Source organism: Pipistrellus kuhlii, unplaced genomic scaffold (assembly GCF_014108245.1).
Source record: "Pipistrellus kuhlii isolate mPipKuh1 unplaced genomic scaffold, mPipKuh1.p scaffold_m20_p_11, whole genome shotgun sequence".
Classification (NCBI taxonomy): domain Eukaryota; kingdom Metazoa; phylum Chordata; class Mammalia; order Chiroptera; family Vespertilionidae; genus Pipistrellus; species Pipistrellus kuhlii.
In genome coordinates this window covers 51268713-51288744 of record NW_023425416.1, presented here as the reverse complement: position 1 = coordinate 51288744, position 20032 = coordinate 51268713, and the positions used below count along the sequence as shown (strand labels likewise).

The 20032-nt window shown below is 68.0% G+C and overlaps 1 protein-coding gene across 9 annotated transcripts in view; it reads right to left on the bottom strand.

Moving 5' to 3' along the window:
• CACNA2D2 (calcium voltage-gated channel auxiliary subunit alpha2delta 2) overlaps positions 1-20032 on the bottom strand; it is a 94399-nt gene that overhangs the window by 46828 nt on the left and 27539 nt on the right. The window lies entirely within an intron of this gene.

The window sequence follows — 20032 nt, the reverse complement described above, 5'->3', positions numbered from 1 at the left end:
GGGGGAGGGTGGGCAGGAGAGGAGTCATGAAGGGGGGCAATAGCACACACAGCTCACCACACACCGACACAGACGCCCTCACCCTCACGCGTGTACACATACCACACACCGACACAGACGCCCTCACCCTCACGCGTGTACACACACCACACACCGACACAGACGCCCTCCCGCTCACACACCACACACCGACACAGACACCCTCACCCTCACACACCACACACCGACACAGACGCCCTCACCCTCACGCGTGTACACATACCACACACCGACACAGACACCCTCACCCTCACGCGTGTACACATACCACACACCGACACAGATGCCCTCACCCTCACGCGTGTACACACACCGCACACCGACACAGACACCCTCACGCTCACGCGTGTACACACACCACACACCGACACAGACGCCCTCACCCTCACGCGTGTACACACACCACACACCGACACAGACGCCCTCACCCTCACGCGTGTACACACACCACACACCGACACAGACACCCTCACCCTCACGCGTGTACACATACCGCACACCGACACAGACGCCCTCACCCTCACGCGTGTACACACACCACACACCGACACAGACACCCTCACGCGTGTACACACACCGCACACCGACAGACGCCCTCACCCTCACGCGTGTACACATACCGCACACCGACACAGACGCCCTCACCCTCACGCGTGTACACACACCACACACCGACACAGACACCCTCACGCGTGTACACACACCGCACACCGACACAGACGCCCTCACCCTCACGCGTGTACACACACTGCACACCGACACAGACGCCCTCACCCTCACGCGTGTACACATACCGCACACCGACACAGACGCCCTCACGCTCACGCGTGTACACACACCGCACACCCACGGGCACCGCACGCCGCCGCCCTCCCCACTGGCTCTGGCAGCTGTACCCCTTTTTGCTGGCGCCGCCCAGGGCGTCTGCAGAAATGGCAGCGGGAGCTCTGGGTGCCCCAGGGGTCCTCTGTCATTCAGGGCACGGAGAGTGGGGGCGGGGACCAGGGAAGGGGGGGGCGAGTCTGCCTCTCCTTCTCCCTTAGGGGGCATGCACACGGGCATGCAACTCTGACAGCCCGCATCTGCGTGAGCGAGCGTGTGCCACGGCTCAGCACACATCCACCTGTGCCGTGCTGCGTGCTGGTGTGTGTGTGTGTGTGTGTGTGTCAGAGCCTGGGGCTCGCAGTCAGAGAAGCAGATCCGTGGGCATTTCTGTTCGAGTGGAGGCCTGTGTGTGTGTGTGCGTGCACGTGTGTGTGCACTGGACACCCCTGCAAACGCCTGGGCCTGACTGGGTCCAGGTGTCCATCCAGGGGACCGGGCAGGTCCTGCCTCAGGCTGTGCAGAGGGGGGTGTGAGAGACCGAGAGGGGCGAGGAGGAGGGGACAGGAGGCGGGAGAGGCTGCAGGGAGAGACAGGCAGGCAGGCGCAGATAAGGTCGGAGAGTGGGAGAGGAGGGGAGATAAGGCCTGGGCATCTGACAGGGCGGGCGGAGGGGGGCTGGCGCCTCCAGGCCCCTGCCCAGCAGCGCCCGGCAGCCCACGGGTTAACGCTCCGCGCTGAGCAGCTCCCGCTCCCTCCTCCACCCCGTCCCTCCCGTCCCTCCGGCTGCTCTTTCCTTTGTCCTTCTCGGAGAACAAAATAATCTGCGGGAAGTTGCTCCTTCCCACAGAGCAGGGCACTCGAGGGCGACCTGCGGGGCCGGATAAAGAGCCGGGAGTTCCAGGGGACACAGGCCAGGCTGCCCCTGCCCCTGGCCGAGCCGTGGACAGGGGTCCGCATGGCGGCAGAGGTCAGGGAGGGGTGAGGGCCCGGGAGCTCTGGGGATGCGGGGAGCTGGAGCCAGAGCCCACGGCTGGGAAACAGGCTGAGAAGCAGGCGAGGGCGGACCAAGGACAACTCCTCCCATGCCCCCTGCCCCTCCCCCCGGGTTTCAGGAGCCAAACACACCCCTTTCCGGACCCCCAGTCCAGCCACACTGCCCAAGCCTGCGGAGCACACCCAGCACTCTGTGCCAGCAGGGGGCGCAGCTGCCTGGCGGCTCCGGGCACCGGATAGATGCCCCGTCAAGGTCATTCCCAGGTGCCCCTATCCCAGGGGTCCAGCCCAGACTGAGGCTGGGCCCCGTGGCCTGCGGGCACCTCCCGGGGACCAGTGTCCCTCGCAGCCTGGCCCGGTGACCGGGCAGGGCCAGGGCGCCGCCAAGAGAGCGGGTCTCCAGGCGGCAGGGTCACCCCCCACCGCCCAACAGACGGCAGGAGGGCTGGAGGCAGGGGACCTGCCGAGAGGGGCCCCCCCCTCCCTGAGCCTCTGTCCGCGCCAGAGCCCCCCCCGCCCCCAGCAGGCGCCGCACCGCGGTCTCCGCGGCTGCTGTTCCTGCACCAGGACCCTGCAGGGGGACCCGGCCCCTTCCCGCACCCTCTCCGGCTACACCTGCACTCGAAGCCACCGCTCCACTCCTGGGCCCACAGCCTCGGTCTCCGGGGTCTGTCCCCCCTCCTCCCCGGCCTGGCTGGGCAGTCCCTCCCGAGCCATCTTGTCCGTGTCTCCGACACCTCGGCCTGTGTCCTGGGGTGACGACAGGGAGCCAGACACAGGGGCGCCACAGCCCCTGCGCGGTCTCTCCCAGCACCGGGTCTGCGTGCGTGCCCCTCGGCCAACGCCTGCGCCCAGGCCCAGGTCCAGGAGCAGAGTCGGGCCGCTGGTCCCGGTCTGAGGCCTCCAGCCTGGCCTGCAGCTCAGCTAGCGCTGGGGGCTGGGCTGCACCTGCCAGGCTTCCTTCCCGTCCATTCGGCCTAAGAACCTTCTTCCCGTGGTGCCTCCTGCGTCCCCAGCCCCCGAGATTCCTCCTGCCGCCCCTCAGCTGACGCTGCCTCTGCTCCCTTCACCTCCCCCTGCCCATCCCACCCCTCCCTGGGCCAAGGGTGGGGATGGAGCCAGGCGTTGCTGGGGCGGTGAGGGCACAGTTCTAGAATGCGGGGGCTGCTCCGGCCTGCCTCCCCGTCCCAATGAGCCCTGGGCTGCAAGAGACCCCTTCCTTCAGCCCCAGGCGCTCAAACCTCTCGCCATCACTCTCCAGCCCTGCTCCCGTGGCCCTGCCCGGGGGCCTGGAGCTGAGACCGCAGACACAGCCCAGCAGATGGCCCCCGGGAGGTGCCGTCCACCCGCAGGCCCGGCGGGGAGCGGGGGCTCAGGACAGACTCCGGGCGCACGGTGCAGGGCTCAGCACCGCAGCGAGGGCGCATGCCTGCGGTGTCCTTGGCCGAGGGCTCGCTGGAAAAACCCCACGGCCGCAGCGCCTGCACGTCCCCCCCCCCCCCCCAAGGCCGCCGGGCCAGAGCGAGACGGGGTGCAGGTCCACAGGTGGCTGTGGCTCCGCTCCAGCCATGATAGGGAGGGAGGGACGGGCGGCACCCCACCCCACAGAGGTGATGGATGGCAGGGGGCAGGCCGTCTGGAGCCAGGCGGGCACAGGGGGAGGGCAGGAGGCAGTGGCATAGGAGCGTGCGGGCTAAGCGGGCGGTTTGGAGGGTCTGAGGGGGCCCGTGGCAGGCGGGCGGCCGTCCTGGGAGGGGGAGGGGAGGCCCGGCAGAACCAGCCTGAGCGACTAACCAGCCGCCCAGCCCCGTGAGCGAGACAGGCACGCGGCGGCTCCTCCGCAGCCAAGGTGAACGGCCCTAATCTCCGGAAAATTAAATCAGAGAGAAAATGGAACGAGGAGGATTTGACGCAGGCCGGGCCCTGCTGCCGCTATCTGCTCAGAGGCCCGACTCCGCTGGGGGCTCCGCTGGGGGCTCCAGCGTCCCGGACCCTCCCCGCTGCCCAGGGTGCCAGGCAGGGTCCAGGCAGGTGGGGGGAGCTGGGCCCCACGATCGGGCGCCTGGGGGTTTCCCGTTCGCAGCCCCCTCTGGCCACTTCCTGCTGTCGGGTCCCTGGTCTCGAAAGCAGCAGCTTCGGGCCTCCAACCGCCCGGCCCTCGTGCCAACAGGTCGAGAGAGACGCAGCGAGTGGCCAGCGAGGGGCTGGCCTCCCTGGCCGGGCTACGGGCAGGCGCCGGAGCCACAGGCTGGGCTGGAGGCGGGGCAGCTGCCGGAATGGGCGGCCCTGTGTCGGGGCCGGGGGAAGCTTGGGTGGAAGACAGGGTGCTCGTGGTGGTTCAGGGACCCTGAGTGGGGCCAGCAGGGAGGAGGGGTGCTCGGGGACCCCAGCCCGTCAGGGCCAAGCCCCTGCCCCCGCCCTGCCAAGCTGTCCCGCCTCGTGCCTTTGGGGGAACGTCTGGGTTAATCGCCCTTGGAGACCACAGGGCTGACCGATGGGGCAGCGGGGACGGGGGACCCCCTCTGAGGACACGCAGGGCAGAGCCGACCAGCCCTGAGCCCGCAGCCCAGCTTCTGCCGGGACTGAGGGGGCCCCCCACAGGTGGACCCTGTGGCTGCGAGCTCCCTGGTGCGCGGTGGCCGCCCTGGCCTTCCGGTGCGGACTCAGAGCAGGAGCAGGGCAAGGGCAGGGGCAGGGCCGGAGCAGGGAAATCGGGGTGAAGGTGCCGGGGGGGGGGCACAGGAATGGGGGGGCAGAAAGGAAGCTGAGGGGAACGGAGGCTGATGCCAGGGGTGAGTTGTGGGGGTTCTCGGAGGAGGAGGGTGTGGCCTCGATCACAGACGAGAAGGCCCGGTGGCTCCGTGGGCCCTGGGCGCCCAACAGGCAGCCGCTTCCCCTTGGAAAACGCAGCCCCCCCCAGCCGCCCCCCCAGCAACGCCCCCCCACTTCCAAAGTTAAAGTTTAGTTGACTGTCATCCATTACCGCAATTAGTGCATTACGTCTAATTATGCAATTAGTGTAAAAAGTGCACTTGCTGCCAGAATGGGAAATTACGCTGGCTCGTTACGCTGTGAAATCTATGTCATAAAAAGGCTCAATCTCTTGTTTTCTCAAAAGACACAACATCCAGCACAAAACAATACGCCAGAGCCTCCCAGCTGAGCAAGGGCCAACCTGTGCCAACTCCCCGCACCACCCCCTCGCCGACCCCGCTCTGCCAGGCCGGGGGCCTCCTGGGCGGCCTGAACCGGCTCCGAGGACACCACCGGAGCTAAGCCGTGTTCAGATCCATGCCGACCCGGTCCCCCACCCACGCTCCCGGCCCTGACGAGGCGCGCGGCCTCCAGCACGGAGACCTGTCACCTTTCCGGCGAGGACGGCCCCGAGGGCCACGGCCCCGCCTGGCTCCGAGCGGAGGGGCCGGTCCGGCTCAGGGGAAGCGGAGAGACGTCCCCACACTCCGGGCTCCCAGACCCCGGGCACTTTGCCGGGAGAGGGAGTGAGCTCCCCATCACGGGCGGTAGGCACGCCCAGCTGCCCGGGATGCTGGGAAGGGGTCACCCTCGGTCACCCTGCAGCGTCCTGCACCCAGGCGGCCACCGAGAGCACAGCACCCAGGGCTGTGCCCACAGAGGCTCCGGCGGGTGCCGCTTTCCTCCCCGGTGTCCCCCGGAATGTTCTGGAACAAGCAGGAGGTGCGAGAGGAATCCCACAGACAGACAGACGGAGGTGATAATGCCCACAGCCCGGGGGGGGGGGAGAGGGCACCCTCTTGTGCGCCTCAAAGCAAATGAGTCAGGGCCACATCTCCGTCCCCCACAACCCGCCTCCAAGGTCAAAGGTTACACTCTCGCCGGCCGCGTGGCGCCTGCCTGAGCAGAGCCCGAGGGGCGGGCCGCGGGCCCCGGAAGTGTGCACCCAGCGGGAGCACTTCCTGAGACGGCAGCTGGCTGGTGGGAGTGAGGGGGGCTGGTCCCCACCTGCTGCCCAAACTCAGGGCCTGGGTCCCCCGAAGGCCCCGGACTCCGTCTGGTCAGTGACGCGGAGGGCAGGGGGCGGCCCGGCCGGGCCACGTGGGCACCAGCAGCATCGGAGCGGAGGTCGGGCCCGAGGGGAGCCCACGGCAGGCGAGATCCGGGGCCCTGCCGGCTCCCCTTCCCCGAGCCCGAGCGAGGGGAGCGCCGGCTGTCGAGGCAGCTGGGAGGGAAGCTGTGCCACACACCAGCTGGCACGGGGGAGTGCGAGTAAACAGTCACACTCTCCCAGCGCACGGCGCCGGGTGGCGGCCGCGGGCGTGGGCGCGCGTGTTTACGGGAAGCAGATTGTGTTTGCCGCGTCCCGGCCCCCGTGCCACCCGCCCTGGCTCGGCTCTCCGCCGGCGCCCCCCACCGCGGCCCGCCTGCCCCCCAGGACTCCCGAGCGCTCAGCGCAGCCAGGACGGTGACGCCAGGGTGTCCTCACGACTGTCCTCAGAGGCGGGCACCGACCGGCCCATGGCAGAGCCGAGGAGCCGGAGCCCTGCAGGCGGAGAAACTGGCTGACCGGCTCCAGGCCCGGTGCCCATCCTTTCTCCACCCCCCTGACCAATCGGGTCTGCCCTGTACCTGGGCCACCACCTCCCTGACCAATCGGGTCTGCCCTGTACCTGGGCCACCACCCCCCTGACCAATCGGGTCTGCCCTGTACCTGGGCCACCACCCCCCTGACCAATCGGGTCTGCCCTGTACCTGGGCCACCACCTCCCTGACCAATCGGGTCTGCCCTCTACCTGGGCCACCACCTCCCTGACCAATCGGGTCCGCCCTGAACCTGGGCCACCACCCCCCTGACCAATCGGGTCTGCCCTGTACCTGGGCCACCACCTCCCTGACCAATCGGGTCTGCCCTGTACCTGGGCCACCACCCCCCTGACCAATCGGGTCTGCCCTGTACCTGGGCCACCACCTCCCTGACCAATCGGGTCTGCCCTGTACCTGGGCCACCACCCCCCTGACCAATCGGGTCTGCCCTGTACCTGGGCCACCACCCCCCTGACCAATCGGGTCTGCCCAGCAGCCCCGGCCCCGCATGGCATGGACACAGACCCGGCACAGTCCCCACCCCCACACGACAGCCCGAGGAGACACCCGGGCTGGTCACCGTCTTGCTGTCCGGCCTCCCCAAGCCCTTCGCCCTCTGAGCCCGTCTCCCGCGGGTGAGACCTCCCAGCCTGCGAGGCCTCTCAGCCTCCGGCTCTCAGGACGGCAGCTCTGGGCGCTGGGGTGGGAGGCGCTGGCAGTCCGGGTGAGGCCGCCTCCTGGCACAGCTCCAGGCGACTCCGAGGTCTCACCCAGGACACCTGGCCCTCAGCCCAGAGCTGGCAGAACTTCGCCCCTGAAATACCCTCATGAGACAGACCCGAGGCTGGGCCTGAGGCCTGGTTCCAAAGGCCAGAGATCTGCTTCCTCAGCCCGCATCACCCCCATCGTCCCCGCCTCTGCCCCCCGCCCCCCTGCCTCCCGCCCCCAGCACTGCCGGCCGGGGTGGCCATCCTCTCCCAGGGCTGGGCAGGCCCTCAGGAGCCTGGAGGCTAGGACTTGAGCTGGCCCGAGACCCCCAGGTGGACCTGCCCTGGGTGTGTGTGTGTCCACAGGTCTTTCTTTACCGCCCTCCTACCCGACAAGGACCCCCGTGGGGCTCAGCAGCTGCCGGCTTCCTGCTTATAGACGAGAAAACTGGGTGCCAGGACGGTCAGAACCTGTCCAAGGGTTCCACCTGCGTTCGAGGGGATGGCTAACAAGCCAGGGGCTGAGTCCTGGGCAGCTCGGTACCAGCCGGGTGGCCGCTCAGCCCTCCCCCTCCCCGTCCACACGGCCCCGAGCTGCCGCGGCCAGGCCTTCCGGGACGATCCTCGGAGGCGCGAGGTCCCAGGCGAGGCGCTGCTGGCTCCGCAAGGGCTGCCCCCCAGGTGGAGAGAGCTCTCTGTGCCCCACGCTGGCCCGAGGGCCCCCTCCCAGGCCCAGGGGCCCTGGGCTGCTGCTAGCGCCCAGGAGACCAGGCATCTCGTAGGGGAGAAGACAGACGAGGTAAGCGGGAGGTGGCTGGGCCTCCCGGCACCTGAGCACACAGGGAGCTCCACGGCCCGGGACCGTGTCACACACACCGACCTCACGGCATTCACACCCGGTGCCCAGCAAGCCTCTGAGGCCTGCCCGGGCCGCACCCCGAGGCTCGCCGTCCAGCCGGGCCGCCCCCTGGCTCCGGGTGCCAGCAGCCCCGGCTGGGGGGCTCCGTGCGCCTCCGTCTGCACCTCGGAAGGCAGCTGCGGCCACGGGAATGCTGAGACGACCTTCTCTAGCCCTGGGCCACCTGTAGGTCAGCGGGGTCCGGCCTGCCCGACGGCTGCCTACAGCCCAGGGCTCCGGGGAGGCCCCGGCCGGCTCCCTCCTCTGGTCAGCGGGCCGGGTGTCAGGCCCTGGTCAGCGGGCCGGGTGTCAGGCCCTGGTGAGCGGGCCGGGTGTCAGGCCCTGGTGAGCCGTGGGCCCTGGAGCCACGCTGGAGCCACCCCTGGGGAGCTCGGGAGCCGGCTTGTCTGTGTTTCTGCCGGCACCTACCAGCTCCATCGAGGCCCTTCCTTTTGTTTTCCTTTTCTTTTTCTCCTTCTCCCAATGCACAGGCTCTGCCTGGGTTTTCTGCAGCCTTGGAAGTGCCCTTACAGCTTCTGGAGAGCCAGCCGGAAGCATCAACGCGTAAGCCGAGGGGACCCAGGCACGGGCCTGCACTCGGAAGGCGCGCTCAGGGGAGGCCCACAACAGGGCCCTCCCCAGAGGGCCCCCCTCTCCTGGGCCCTCGGAGGAAAGCTCCCAAGTCTGGACCCCAAAACAAGGGCCTCCCAGAGCTGGGCTCCTCTGCAGGCCCCGCTCCTCCCTGCACCTCCACTCCCGCTCCGCTCACTGCGGGAGAGAGAGAATTCCCACGCCCCCAGCTCCAGGCCCCCCTCCTTAACGCAGCCTCCCAGCAGCCACCGGGCCGGCGTGTGCCTCCTGCGCCCGCACGGTGTTTGCCAGGCAAATGAACTGTGCAAACAGAGCGCACGCCGGCCGCACCGCAAACACTGCGGGCGCGGGGCGGAGCGGCCATGAACTCCGGAGTAAGCGGGCTGTGCTCTGGGGAGGCCGAGGCTGCGCCTGGCTCCCACCCCGAGGGGCCGCCCCTCTGCCCAGCCGGACGGGGTGAGGAGTGCACGGGGAGAGCTGCCGTGCCAGCGGGCCGAGCAGGCCTCCGGGCTGGCTATCTATTGCATCAAATCCTCAGAAGCCCCAGTCCTTGTCCCCATTTCACAGATGGGGCAACTGAGGCCCGGGAGTAACTGGGTGAGCTGGGACCCCGTGACGACACAGACGGACCACACACCTCAACACAGACCCGTTCCAGACCCGCCCACCTCCCAGCAGCCGGTCTCCATCCGGTGGGATCCTGGGACCGGCCTCAGCCCCACCCCGCCCATGCACTCTCCTCGGTGACGCCCCTGGCTGCGCCCTCGGCCATGCGGGGGCTGCCTGACCCCAGGGCGGTGGTGCTCAGCGGGTCAGGGAGGGGGCGTCTGTGAACCTCATCCTCTCCTGGATCCCGGGAGAGCTCATCTCTTAAAGGGCCCCGGCCCCTCCTCCCAGAGCACAGCCTCCTCCGGACAAGCAGCCCTTCGCTCACCTGCCGGGCATCCACCCAGATCCCTGCTCTGCTCGGGGGCTCCCCCGGCCCCCAAAGAACCCCCGGGCCCTGAGGATCAGCCGCCAACCTGTGTGCCCAGGGGGATTGTGGGAGAACGACCAGAGCGTGGGCACGCCCCGAGGACATGTTTCTGCCGTGCCAGGCTGGACGTCCAGGGCCTCGGGGTACAGATGGGTAAACCGAGGCCCGAGAGGCTCCAGCGGCTGGCACCTCCTCTGCGGGGGGTCCGGGCGGCTCCCAGCAGAGGGCTGTGAATGAGCGGGCCAAGAGGGAGCACCCCCCGGCTGGGGAAGAGCCAGAGAGTAACTGGAGGTGAGGGCGCGGCTCGGCCAGCTGCTGGGCAGGGCAGAGGCTGGGCACCCCCTACGACGTACTGGGCCCAGGCCATGGGCTGCGGGCGGGAACTCTCTGAGGACCTGAGGGGTTCCTGGCAGGCTGGGCCCAGGAGGCGGGGGGCCCTGTAACGTGGTGTAACCCGGTCCCCTCTGCCCGCCGCCCCCCGTTCCCCAGGCCCGGGCACCCACAGGCCTCAGAGATGACACTGCGGCCCCCGAGTGCTCCGCTCAGTCTCCGGCGGGAGGGGACGGCCGAGGGCTCCGTGAGCGAGGAGGCGGCGAGCGGAACTAATCGCCCAGTTACGTAAGGCAGCCTACTTCCTCCCGCCGTCCCGCCGTCCCCGCCGGACACCCGCCGGGGGCCCGCTCCGAGGCCCCGGGGCCGGGCAGACCTGAGGGTGGGCCCCGGCGCCCTCTCCTGGGGGCAGGACAGGGGCAGGGCAAGAGGCCGGGTCCGCCCTGCTCAGTCACCACACCCCGAGGGTCTTCTTTCTTTAAAAAGCGTATTTGTATTGATTTCAAAGAAGAGGCGAGAGGAGGGAGAGAGAGAGAGAGAGAGAGACAGAGACAGAGAGAGAGAGAGAGAGAGACAGAGAGAGAGAGAGAGAGAGAGAGAGAGACAGAGACAGAGACAGAGACAGAGAGAGACAGAGAGAGAGAGAGAGACAGAGAGAGAGAGAGAGAGAGAGAGAGACAGAGAGAGAGAGACAGAGAGAGAGAGACAGAGAGAGAGAGAGACAGAGAGAGAGAGAGAGAGAGAGAGACAGAGAGAGAGACAGAGAGAGAGAGAGAGACAGAGACAGAGACAGAGACAGAGAGACAGAGAGAGAGAGACAGAGAGAGAGAGAGAGAGAGAGAGTGGGAGACACACTGCAATGATGAGAGAGAAGCGTGGACCGGCTGCCTCCTGCACCACCCATACCAGGGACCGAGCCTGCAGCCTGGGCCTGGGCCCTGACCGGGTCTCTGAACGGACCCCTGCCCGCTGGTTTCCTGCCTGTACAGGCCTCCCCCCTCCCCCAACTCCCTGCCCCTCGCTCGAGCGCAGCACACAGTAGGCCTCAGGGAACATCTGTGCGCAGCTGACCCAGCCCCCACCTCCCGCCCACCACCAGGCCCGCGTCCGGGCCCCGCAGCCACTGGGGCTGGGGCCCCGCCCAGACGCTGGCATCACAGACCCGGGGGCGCCTTCTACCTGCAGCAGCAGAGCCCAGGACCCAGACTCCCTCCCCGCTGGGGGCCGACTTCCTGCCCGCCCGCACCCGCAGGCAAGAGGGGCCAGAAAACACTGGGCTCCCTGCTGACGGTGGGTGAGAAAAAGAACCTTTCTCTGAAGACCCAGCCCCACCCCGTTTCCTAAAACCAGGGCCCCCCCAGCCACAGCGTAGCCGGAGTGACAGCTCCGAGGGCAGGGATGTCGGAGCAGCCGGGAGCACAGAACCCCCAGCCCAGGCTGCTTCCCCAGGGGCCCAGCCTCCGGGGACTCTGCCGGGGACCCCAGCCCGGACCTCAGTGCGCGGGGAGCCCGGAGGACGCCCTCCGACAGGCGGGGAGCGGGCGGCGGGCTGGGCCTCATGCTGCCCGCGCCCAGCTAATGGGCTGACAAACGAGGGGCCTCCCGCCCGGTGATGCATGGGCAGCTACTGCGGAGAGCCGGGCTGGGACGCGCCGCCCTGCCAGCCCCCCCGCTCGGCCCCGCGGGCATCTGTGGGGTGCCAGCCGCCGGGCCACGTGCCCCCTGGAGGGTGGGCCCGGGCAGGGAGAGGGCGGAGAGGAAGAACGAACACAGCTGGCCTTGGGGGACCCCCCTAAACAAGCCCGACCGGAGGGGGGACCCCCCTAAACAAGCCCGGCCGGAGGGGGGACCCCCCTAAACAAGCCCGGCCGGAGGGTGGGGTTCCTGGGGCGGGGGGTAAAGAGTCACCTCCTCAGCCTCCCCTTTAACCACCTCACACCAGTCCTGGCCAGGACAGGGAGGAATGAGCCTGGGCCCGGGGCCACCCACAGGGGCTGTGGAGGAGACGCCGGTGGAGGGAGGGCCTGTGTGCAGGGGGCAGGCGGCCTGGCTTTCAGAGCTCCACAAGGGCCTCCAGACTCCAAGAGTCACTGTCACTGAAGGGCCCCCCCCAGGTCACCCTCCCCCGGACCCCGTCAGGCCCGTCTCGGTGGGGGGCCGGGCCGAATGGTCTCAAGGGTCCTTTCAGATCAGAGAATCCACTATGCTCAATTCGCACCCCCCCGCCCCCCCCCCCCCGTACCCCGGCCGTGTAAAACGGGGCCCGATTTATACATTCTTCTCACAGAGGCCCCAACCCAGGCTCCGGTCCCCTGCCCCCGCCCGCCCCGCCCGCCCCGCCCGCCCGCCGTGTACACAGAGCCTGTGCTCGCTCCCAGGGGCTGCTAATTCCTCGCCAGAACTGCTGGGACGTGAAATTGGAGTGAGACAATGTGTGTTTAAGGAAATGAATCTCGAATCTTAAGAGGCTCTGGAGCCCGCCCTGCACACCCATCCTTTCCCCCCCGCCCCCCCCCCTCCCGCCTAACCGAGCCTGGGAAGGAGCCTGGCATCAGGAGGAGGAAGGCGGAGGTGCCATTCAGTGCCAAATTAGCAGCCACCACAGCCAAATATTGTACTCGCCTCCAATCTTCCTTTATTTTCCGAAAGAAGACTCTTACAGAGGCAGCGCGGCTGTGGGAACACTGAGGCTGATGGCGGTTTAAAGAGGCCCGCCAGCCGGCGCATGCCCGTCTCAGAGCCTTCCCTGCCCTCCGCGTGCCGGCTGCTCGCTGCCCTCGGCCACGGCCACGGCCACGGCCACCCCGGCCACGGGGGCCGGCGTCGTGGGTGTTCTCGGCCACGGGACCCCGAGTCCCTGGCCCTGTGCTGGCCTCGGACGCGGGACCTGCCTCGAAGCCGTCTCCCCCGCTGCAGGGCGTCTGCGCCAGTGAGGAGGTGTCCAGATGTGCCACCTCGCCCACGCCACCAGCCACGGCCCCTGCCAGGGCCCTGGGCACCTCTGGTGGCCCTCCAACCCCGGCACGGACAGCCACAGAGGGAGAGAAACATCAAGGATGAGAGAGAATAATGGATCGGCTGCCTCCTGCACGGCCCACCCTGCGGACTGAGCCTGCAACCCAGGCAGGCTCTGGGTTGACCGAAATCGAACCTGGGACCCTTCAGTCCACAGGCTGACGCTCTATCCACTGCACCACACCAGCCAGGGCCACATCACCACGTTACCCCTCCACCAGGGGCGGGAGGGGCAGGAGGCCTGACAGGGGCCATGCTCTTGAACTCTGGTCACTCGGCTGATCATACACCATCTGTCATCCTAGAGTCCAGCCCTGGGAAGGGACCCAGCCGGCCCAAGACCAAGGTTCGTTTCCCAGTCGAGGGCATGTACCTGGGCTGTAGGTTCGATCCCCAGCTCCCGTCAGGATGTGCGTGGGAGGCAACCGATGGGTGTCCCTCTCACATCAATGTTTCTCTCCCTCCCTCCAGCTCTCTTTAAAAACCAATGGGAAAACATCCTCGGTGAGGATGACAGCGAAGAAATGGGCGATTGGCTGCTGGCCCCCCCCCCCCAGCCTCCCTTTCCTGGCAGCTCGGGATGACTTAGCAGCAGCTTCACCGCGGAAGCTCCCCTCCGAGCACACAGCTCCATGCCTGTGTGCTCACAGAGGGCGCAGCCACCAGCGCTGCATCAGAACGTGCCTCACCCCCGAGGACCCCTCTGCCCTCGTCCGGCCGTCACTGAGCTACCTGCTGCTCCTGCCCATCTGTCCCTCCCAGACGTTTCATACCAATCTAGCCACTTGCTAGGTGCCCTTTCACTTGGCATAATGTTTCATTTCTTTAAAAAAAAAAAAAAAAGTATTTTTCTTTTTCTTTTTTTTTGAGAGAGAGAGCAGGAAGGGAGAGAGAAACGCTGACTGCTGCCTCCTGCAGGGTCCCGGGGGGACAGAGCGCACAGCCCAGGCAGGTGCCCTGACTGGGAAGAGAACCAGCCACTGTGGTGCAGAGCGACACCCACCAACTGCACCGCCCCAGCGGGCAGCGTTCTCCAGGTCTGTCCACATCCGCCTCCTCAGAACCGCCCTCCTGTCTATCGCGGAGTGACATTCCGTTATGTGGACAAACCAACGTTTGTTCCACCCAGTGAGTGCCACTGCTTTTTTGTTTTTTAAGATATGCTTTTTTTTTTTTAATACTTTTTTTTTTAAATTGATTTTGTACAGAGAGGAAGGGAGGGAGAGAGTTAGAAACATCGATGAGAGAGAGTCATCGATCAGCTGCCTCTTGCACACCCCCTACTGGGGATATGCCCGCAACCAAGGTACATGCCCTTGACCGGAATCGAACCTGGGACCTTTCAGTCCCCAAGCCGACGCTCTATCCACTGAGCCAAACTGGTTTCGGCAAGATACCAGTTTCGGCTTTTATTGATTTCAGAGAGGTAGCGAGAGACAGAAACATCAGTGTTGAGAGAGAAGCATGAATCGGCTGCCTCCCGCACGCCCCCACTGGGGATGGAGCCTACAACGTGGGCCTGTGCTGCCCGGGAACCCAGCCACGACCTCCTGGTTCGCAGGCCGACCATCAACCCCTGAGCCACACTGGGCGGGACCAGGGCCCGCACCCCGGGGCCCTGCTCAAGGCTCTGGGACAGGCGCACCCCTGGCGGCCACCCCGGGTCTCCCTGACCCCACACCCCTCCCTCTGGGCCTCTGTTCCCACTGACAATGACAATGACAATGACGGGTGGCTCTCCAGAGCCGGCCCTTCTTCCTCCTGTTGGCGGAGAAGCAGCGAGGGCGCTGAGCATCTCAAAGCTGCAAACCCAGCCGGGGCCGCCTTCTCCCGGGAGGGGCGCACGCCGCCCAGGGGAGCGGGCAGAGCTCAGTGGCTCCCGGGAGCCTCGTCCGGGGTGAGCGGGTGGAGCTCCGCAGGAAGAGGGCGACCCCTGGCTCCCTCTGCAGGCTGCCCCCGGGCTGGTGGGCGGGTTTCTCTTCGAAAGGCTCACCCTCAGGCCCGACCAGGAGCCCTGGGAGCCCAGAGGCCTTTGGGGGGCCCCTCTGCACCCCCTGAGGTCTCTGGCTTTTACCCGAGTCTCCCCCAAAACCACCAGCCACTCTCAACCAGCCTGAAGCCCTCTCCCATGCACTGGACCGAATGAAACAATAAAGCTTTTTGCATGAAAGTAAGTAAAATAGCAACCGTGTTGTTACAACGGCACCTTCGCCATCGCCCGGGGCACAGTGTGCACCCACATCCACGCCATCACCGGTGCCGAGTCCCAAAGGGCACGCTCCGGTCTCGGGACCAGGAGCAGAAGCAGGAGTGGCCTGCCCCCACCCCCCAGCGGCCCCGTGAGGAACTCGAGCCTCCCAGCCCCGACTCCGTCTCTGTGACCGCTCGCCCTGGGATGTGCCTGCCCGGACGCGGCGAGCCCCCCACCCCCTCAGGCTCGGCCCCCTGGTCCCGGCCCCCCGGCTCCGTGCCTGCTCGGAATGGCCAATGAGGCCACGTGATGGCCTCATCAAGGGCAAATAATAGTTTCTGCTGAATTCAGCTGCAGCCAATCAGAGGCAATCAAGCACACAAGCCGCCTGATGGGCCACACGGCGGGCGGGCGGGCGGGCGCACCCACCGGCACCAGCACTGGCCCCTCAGCCAGGATCCGAAGCCCCGCCTCTCCCCGAGGTGGGGGCACTGGGGCGGGGGTCCGGGAGGCTCAGAAGGAGGGAGCGGAGGGACCCAGCTGGGCTGCCCAGCCTCTGCTTGGCACTGCTGTGTGCCCAGGGCTCGGGCAGAGGGCACACCCAGCCCAGCATGGGCTCTGCAGGCAGGCCTGGCTCACGGCCCCGGGCTCCCTCAGCCTCCCAGCCCCCGTCCTTGGCTGCCAGGCCAGCCTCCTGGCCTCCCTGCCTCGTCCCGTCCCCGTCCCCGTCCCCGTCCCCGTCCCCGAGGAGAGTGAGCCCCGGGAAGCAGGTTTCCACTCCGACGGCCAGCACCGCGGCCGCCAAAGCTCATTTCACCGGGTTCCCCATGGGGGCCGCGCCTGCGTCCCAGACCCCTCAGCCCGGGAGACCCCTCAGCCCGGGAGACCCCTCAGCCCCGGAGACCCCTCAGCCCGGGAGACCCCTCAGCCCCGGAGACCCCTCAGCCCGGGAGACCCCTCAGCCCCGGAGACCCCTCAGCCCCGGAGACCCCTCAGCCCGGGAGACCCCTCAGCCCCGGAGACCCCTCAGCCCCGGAGACCCCTCAGCCCGGGAGACCCCTCAGCCCCGGAGACTAGCGGTTCCGAGGCTGGGAAATAGAAGGCGTTTTAAAATTCAGCATAAAACTCTCCCTTACACTCAGAGAGCTAAAAAAGTCTATGTTTTTTTCATTGCAAAGGAGCCCATTAGCGAGGAGCCAGGTCCGGTCCCTGCTCCCCCCCCCACCCCACCCCCGGGCGGGGATTAGCGGATGGGTGCCGTTCCAGCACCCCGCCCCGCCCAGCCCTGCCCCCCTCGCTGCCTACCGCCCCTGCAGCACCCTCAAACCGCAGCCTCAGGAGGGGCAGAGCGGGGTACAGAGCTGGGGTCCCGACCTGCCTGCTAGGACCCCAGGGCCCTGCTCAAGGCTCTGGGATGGGCGCACCCCGTAAAGTCACCCCGGTTCCCCTGATCCTGATCCTAAAGCCCGCCGAGCCTTGGAGAAAGGCCCAGCAGGCCGCCCCGATGCCCATGAGGCCGACTCCATTCCAGAGCAGCCTCTCCCTGCCTCAGTTTCCCCATCACACCCAATGGCTCACGTACCTGGACACGTGATGCCCCCCCCCCCCCGCATCCCCGCCCCTGGCGCCATGCAGCCTGGCACTGCACCCAGCACCCGCTCAGACCCTCGCCACTCGGCACAGCCAGGCTCCGAGGAGTTTGGTGGCTCATCCCCCGAGCATCTCGGCTCAGAAACGTAAGAAGTAACTGTATGTACAGGGAGCACGAAGCCGCAGGACGAGGCCAGGCAATCCCCCGCCCGCCCTGCCTCACCCTCCTCCCGCCAGCGCTGCCCTGGGCTGCAGAGAGAGTCTACATCGCGGCTCTTCGGCGATGCACCGTTATGCAAGACAAGGAATAATTAGAAAATAAATTACTTTCTTAAAACGGTGTTACCGACGCCGGGCGTGTAAGATGCCTGCTCTTTGCAGCCAGGGCTGGGGAGCAACAGCCCCCCGCCTGTCCCGCCGCCCCCCCCCCCCCCCGTCCGGGAGGCTCAGGATGGGGGGGGGGTGAGGACCACGCTTGGCAGCTTCCAGAAAATCTGGGCGACGGAGAGGCTTCCTCCGCGGCTCAGCAGCGGCGGCGCGGACTAAAAATAGTTTAATCTCCTTGAAAGCAAAAGGAGCCATCAGCAAAACCGGCCCTGCCCGCTCCCCTGCCGATCCCCCCACCGCCCCGTCCGTCCGCCCGCTCCTTCCGGCACCACCAGCTCCCTCCAGCCCGGCCGGCCCCCAGCCCGGCCCCCAGCCCGGCCCCCAGCCCAGCCCCCCAGACAGTGGCCCCCCACCCTGGCCCCCCAGCCCAGCCCACCAGACAGCGGCCCCCCAGCCCGGCCCCCAGCCCAGCCCCCAGCCCGGCCCCCAGCCCAGCCCCCCAGACAGCGGTCCCCCAGCCCAGCCTCCAGCCCAGCCCCCCAGACAGCGGCCCCCCAGCCCGGCCCCCAGCCCAGCCCCCCAGACAGCGGCCCCCCAGCCCGGCCCCCCAGCCCAGCCCACCAGACAGCGGCCCCCCAGCCCGGCCCCCAGCCCAGTCCCCCAGACAGTGGCCCCCCAGCCCGGCCCCCAGCCCGGCCCCCAGCCCAGCCCCCCAGACAGTGGCCCCCCAGCCCAGCCTCCAGCCCAGCCCACCAGACAGCAGCCCCCCAGCCCGGCCCCCCAGCAAAGGGACCCCCATCTTCCCCACCCCCACCTCTGTGCCTTTCCCCACCCATGTTCTGGCCCCAGGTCTGCCGCCAGCTTGCTGTGGGGCCGAGGGCCGGGCCCTGACCTCGGTGCCTCCATTTCCCCAGGGAATGGCCAAGATGGCCTGGGGGGCTGAGGCCCCTGTGCCCTCCCAGACCTGTCTGGCGTCCCCCCCGCCCTCCTCACTCAGCCCTGCCTCCGGGCCTTCACCCTGCCCTTCCTCTGCACGTCCCTGCCCCAGCTGGGGCACGGCTGGTCCTGTGCCCCCACCTGCTTTCACAGGAAACACTCAGTGCAGGGAGGGGACGGTCACCCTGCAGAGGGCAGAGGGCACAGCCAAGGCCGGCCGGGGCTCCCCTCAGCCCGCCCGCAGCGCCCAGCGCCTCCGTCTCGTCCCCGTGTCCTTCGTGGAGGGAAACTAGGACGCGGAACGCACCGGCTCTGGTGGGTGGTCAGCGTGCCCACCTCCCGGAGCCACGGGGGGGGGGGGGCTCAGACCCGGGCCCAGCGGGAGACACTGGGCCCCTAGCACAGCTGCCCACGGGGACCAGCCGCAGCCCCTGCCCGGCCCCGTCCTGCCCTGGTCGTGGGGGCCCTGGGTGACCCACTTGCTGGTACCCCCCACCTGGGTTACCCCACCTGAGTGTGTGGGGGAGGGGGGCCATAGCTCTCTCCCTTCTCCCTCCACAGCCAATCAGGGACGAGAGAGACCCCGCGCCGAGCTGCAGGCCAGCACCATTCGTGGATGCTAAAACCGGGGGCGGGGCGCGCGAGGAGGGGCAGGGGCGTCGCCAGCCTCACGGGACGGCCCCCACGAAATTAGGGACAAAGAAAAAACCAGCAGCTGTGCCCTGGAGGGCCAGGCAGACCCCACCTTAACCAAGCGGCAAACATCACCCCAGAGTAGGCTGGGCCGAGGTCATGCACCCCGACACCAAGGACACCCCGCTGTCTACGCTGTTCTTCCCGAAACCGAGTCACAGGGAAACCAGACAAGCCCACACCGGGGGACACGGGTCACAGAAACGGCCGGTGCCTAACGACGGTGTCGAGGTCGGCCGCGGCCGGGCTGGCTCCGCGGTCAGAGCGACAGCCCTCGCGCTGCAGGGCTGGCCTGGCCCCCTCGCCGGGGTGTGTGCGGGAGGCAACCAATCGATGTGTCTCTCTCGCGTGGATGTCCCGCCCCCGGCAGCCGGAGGAGACCGAGGAGACACGACAGCTAAAAGCGACGGGTCCTGGCGCGGACATCGGACGCGCGTGCGAGAGCCGGCGAGGCCAGGCGCCCTAGGGCCTCCGCTCTGGTCCTCGGCCCCCCGTCGGCGTCTCCGTGTCCATCTGTGCGGTCGCGGTGCGGTGTCACCGGGAGGAGGCTGGGCAGGGAGCAGGGAGCCGCTGCCCTGTGCTGGCAGCCTCTCTGCATCTAAAATTATTTCTAAACGGAGTTTTAAAAGTGCCACGGTGCTCCGCAGAGCTGACGGCCTCACAGCCACGAGGAAACGAGCGCAGGATGCTGTTCTGGAAAAGCACCGAAGAGAGCCCGCGAGGGAGACAGGCACGGCGGAGCGCTCCCACCACCGCCGGGCGGGGCCCGGACCAGCAGGAGCGGGACCGGGCCTCCGGGAGGCCCAGGGGAGACGGGAGGCCGGAGGAGGAGGAAGCAGTCCGAGGCAACCATGGAGGAAGCTGCCCAGCGTGCAGCGCCCGCGGGGGGCGTGGGGGGGGGGGGACGAGAAGGGGAGGCCTAGCAGCGTGGGGCCGGAACACGGGTGCTGGGCGGGAACACAGGGCGCTGGGCGGGGAACACGGGCGCTGGGGGGGGAACACGGGTGCTGGGGGGGGGACACGGGTGCTGGGGGGGGACACGGGGCGCTGGGCGGGGAACACGGGTGCTGGGGGACACGGGGTGCTGGGCGGGAATGGACACGTTTCTGGAGATGGAGGCCAGAGGGATGGGAGTCCGAGGGAGTCCGGACCCCCTCCCAGCGGCTCCGGAGGCCAGGAGCATCAGGGTGCTGCCTTAGAAACTGAGGCAGGTGTCTCCACCCTGGACGCCCAGCGGGCAGAGGGAGGTCTCGGAGACAAGCTCAGAAGCCTGTCCCCCACGTCCGCCTTCCCAGGAGAGAGGGGGCTCCGGCCCCAGAGGGGGTGCGGGCGTCCCAGGCACAGGCTGGGCCCCGGGCGGG